The sequence below is a fragment of the Salmo salar genome, chromosome 08, assembly GCF_965601325.2.
Source record: "Salmo salar chromosome 08, fSalSal1, whole genome shotgun sequence".
In the NCBI taxonomy this organism is placed as follows: Eukaryota; Metazoa; Chordata; class Actinopteri; order Salmoniformes; family Salmonidae; genus Salmo; species Salmo salar.
The window spans coordinates 15,744,140-15,748,431 of NC_138298.1; positions in this window are offsets into that span (position 1 = coordinate 15,744,140).

Below are 4,292 nucleotides of genomic sequence, written 5' to 3' on the forward strand. Positions count from 1 at the left end.
TTTCTTTTAGGCTATTTACAGTAAGTCCTGGATGCTTTGGAAGCAATAGACAACAATAAATCCACAGAGGCTGACCAATTGGATCCTGGTCTGCATAAGTGTGCAGCGCCCATCATTGTTGGCTCAATAACCCACATGTTTTATTTAACACTGTTATCAGGAAATATTCAAATAGTATAGAAATCAGCTCTTGTGCTGCCACTCCATAAAGGTCGGGATAATAGTGATCTTAATAATTATCACCTCATTTCAAGCTTCCTTGTCTAGCTGTTAGGTGACCTAAACTGGGATATTCTTAACATACCGGCCATCCTACAATCTAAGATAGATGCCCTCAATCTCACACAAATTATCAAGGAACCTACCAGGTACAACCCTAAATCCGTAAACATGGGCACCCTCATAGATTATCCTGACCAACCTGCCCTCTAAATACATCTATGCTGTCTTCAACCAGGATCTCAGCAATCACTGCCTCATTGCCTGCGTCCGTAATGGGTCCGCGGTCAAACGGCCACCCCTCATCACTGTCAAACGCTCCCTAAAACACTTCAGCGACCAGACCTTTCCAATCGACCTGGCCCGGGTATCCTGGAAGGATATTGACCTCATTCCGTCAGTAAAGGATGCCTAGTTATTCTTTAAAAGTGCTTTCCTCACCATCTTAAATAAGCATGCCATTCAAAAAATGTTGAACTAAGAACAGATATAGCCCTTGGTTCACTCCAGACTTGACTGCCCTTGACCAGCACAAAAACATCCTGTGGCCTACTGCATTAGCATCGAATAGCCCCCTCGATATGCATCTTTTCAGGGAAGTTAGGAACCAATATACACAGGCAGTTAGGAAAGCAAAGGCTAGCTTTTTCAAACAGAAATTTGCATCCTGTAGCACAAACTCCAAAAAGTTCTGGGACACTGTAAAGTCCATGGAGAATAAGAGCACCTCCTCCCAGCTGCCCACTGCACTGAGGCTAGGAAACATTTTACATTTACATTTTAGTCATTTAGCAGACACTCTTATCCAGAGCGACTTACAGTAGTGAATGCATACATTTCATACATTTTTTCTCGGTACTGGTCCCCCGTGGGAATTGAACCCACAACCCTGGCGTTGCAAACACCATGCTCTACCAACTGAGCCACACGAAACACTGTCACCACTGATAAATTTAGAATTTCAATAAGCATTTTTCTATGGCTGGCCATGCTTTCCACCTGGCCACCCCACCTCGGTCAACAGCTCTGCACCCCCCACAGCAACTTGCCCAAGCCTCCCCCATTTCTCCTTCACCCAAATCCAGATAGCTAATGTTCTGAAAGGGCTGTAAAATCTGGACCCTCTCTTTCTAAAATTATCCACCGCAATTGTTGCAACCTCTATTACTAGCCTCTCTTTCGTATCATCTGAGATCCATAAAGATTGGAAAGCTGCCGCGGTCATCCCCCTCTTCAAAGGGGGAGACACTCAAGACCCAAACTGTTACAGACCTATATCTATCCTACCCTGCCTTTCTAAAGTCTTCAAAAGCCAAGTTAACAAACAGATCACCGACCATTTCGAATCCCACCATACCTTCTCCACTATGCAATGTGGTTTCCGAGCTGGTCATGGGTGCACCTCAGCCACGCTCAAAGTCCTAAACAATATCATAACCGCCATCGATAAAAGACAATACTAAGACAATACTTCATCGACCTGGCCAAGGCTTTTGACTCTGTCAATCACATTATTCTTATCGGCAGACTTAACAGCCTTGGTTTCTCAAATGACTGCCTCGCTTGGTTCACCAACTACTTCTCAGATAGAGTTCAGTGTTTCAAATCAGAGGGACTGTCCGGACCTCTGGCAGTCTCTATGGGGGTGCCACAGGGTTCAATTCTCGGGGCGACTCTTTTCTCTGTATACATCAATGATGTCGCTCTTGCTGCTGGTGATTCTCTGATCCACCTCTACGCAGACGATACGATTCTGTATACTTCTGGCCCTTCTTTGGACACTGTGTTAACAAACCTCCAAACGAGCTTCAATGCCATACAACACTCCTTCCGTGGCCTCCAACTGCTCTTAAACGCTAGTAAAACTAAATGCATGCTCTTCAACCGATCGCTGCCCGCACCTGCCTGCCCGCCTAGCATCACTACTCTGGACGGTTCTGACTTAGAATATGTGGACAACTACAAATACCTAGGTGTCTGGCTAGACTGTAAACTCTCCGTCCAGATTCATATCAAGCATCTCCAATCCAAAATTAAATCTAGAATTGGCTTCCTATTTCGCAACAAAGCCTCCTTCAACTCATGCTGCCAAACATACCCTCGTAAAACTGACTATTCTGCCAATCCTTGACTTTGGCGATGTCATTTACAAAATAACCACCAATACTTTTCCTAGAGCTGGCCACCTGGCCAAACTGAGCAATCGGCGGCGAAGGGCCTTGGTCAGGGAGGTGACCAAGAACCCAATGGTCACGCGAACACAGCTCCAGAGTTCCTCTGTGGAGATGGGAGAACCTTCCAGAAGGACAACCATCTCTGCAGCACTCCACCAATCAGGCCTTTATGGTAGAGTGGCCAGATGGAAGCCACACCTCAGTAAAAGGCACATGACAGCCCACTTGGAGTTTGCCAAATGGCACCTAAAGGACTCTCAGACCATGAGAAACAAGATTCTCTGCTCTGATGAAACCAAGATTGAACTCTTTATCCTGAATACCAAGAGTCACGTCTGGAGGAAACCTGCCACCATCCTTACGGTGAAGCATGGTGGTGGCAGCATCATGCTGTGGGGATCTTTTTCAGGGGCCTGGACTGGGAGACTAGTCAGGATTGAGGGAAAGATGAACGGAGCAAAGTACAGAGAGATCCTTGATCAAACCCTGCTCCAAAGCGCTCAGAACCTCAGACTAGGGCGAAGGTTCACCTTCCAACAGGACAACGACCCGAAGCACACAGCCAAAACAACGCAGGAGTGGCTTTGGGACAAGTCCCTGAATATCCTTGAGTGGCCCAGCTAGAGCCCAGACTTGAACCTGATCGAACATCTCTGGAGAGACCTGAAATTAGCTGGGCAGCAATGCTCCCCATCCAACCTGATAGAGCTTGAGAGGATCTGCAGAGAAGAATGGGAGAAACTCCCCAAACGTGCCAAGCTTGTAGCGTCATACCTAAGAAGACTCGAGTCTGTAATCACTGCCAATGGTGCTTCAACAACGTACTGAGTAAAGGGTCTGAATAACCTGTTTTTGCTTTGCATTATGGGGTATTGTGTAGATTTATGAAGGGGGAAAAACAATTTTAGAATAAGGCTGTAATGTAACAAAATGTGGAAAAAGTCCAGAAACAAATCGTGCCTTTCTCTAAGCAGTAGGAAGCGGGTTATTCAGTCAACCTTTGAATCTGTTCTTGATTAATGTGATATTATTTATCAAAGTGCAGCTGTTACGACTCTTATACCCTTGGATGTAATCTACCATAGCGCCCTTCATTTTGTTACAGGTTATAGTTTTGATACTCATCACTGCATCCTGTATCAAAAGTTTGCTGTTCTTAGCTAAAGACCCGTAGATTTCTACATTACTCCCTTTTTGTTTACAAGGCCCCACATAAATGTCAGTTTTATCTAACTTTGTTGTTGAATTATAGGCACCTGAGTTTCCTAACCCATTCACAGGATTGGTTAACTCTTGAGGTTACTAGGGTCTCCTCAGAGCTAGGTAAATCTGCTTTTAGTTTTAATGCACCGTATTGCTGGAACAAAATTCAAAACACATTTAATCTGATGTTCTGGTGCCATTCGGGCCATTTGAAGTATTGATTGGGGATTTTGTGGAGGAATGTAACTGTTTTTTAGGGTGATTTATGATGTTTTATTTGTGCTTCCCATGCCTGTGGTTTTGTATTTAAATGTGTGATATATATATATAATAATTGTGTGTATAATGTGTATATTATATTATACAAGGCACAATATTTCTTCCCTGTTAAAGTAAAAGTTAAATAAAATAATGCTCCTTCTACTCTGTTTATCATTTATCCTGATGCCTAGTCACCTTATCCCTATACATACTGTATGTTGACACGCACACTTATAGACACACTCCATGTATGCAGTTACCCAGGACTCTTCCGACGTGTAAAATGGTCGTCACTATTTACCACAGTAACAAAGTCAAAACCTCGCCTATTTCTACAAATTGTCTTCTTAGAATCTGATTTTAAACCTAACCTTAAATTCAGACCAAAAAATATGTTCTTATTTACATGAACTTTTACGATATAGACAATTTTGA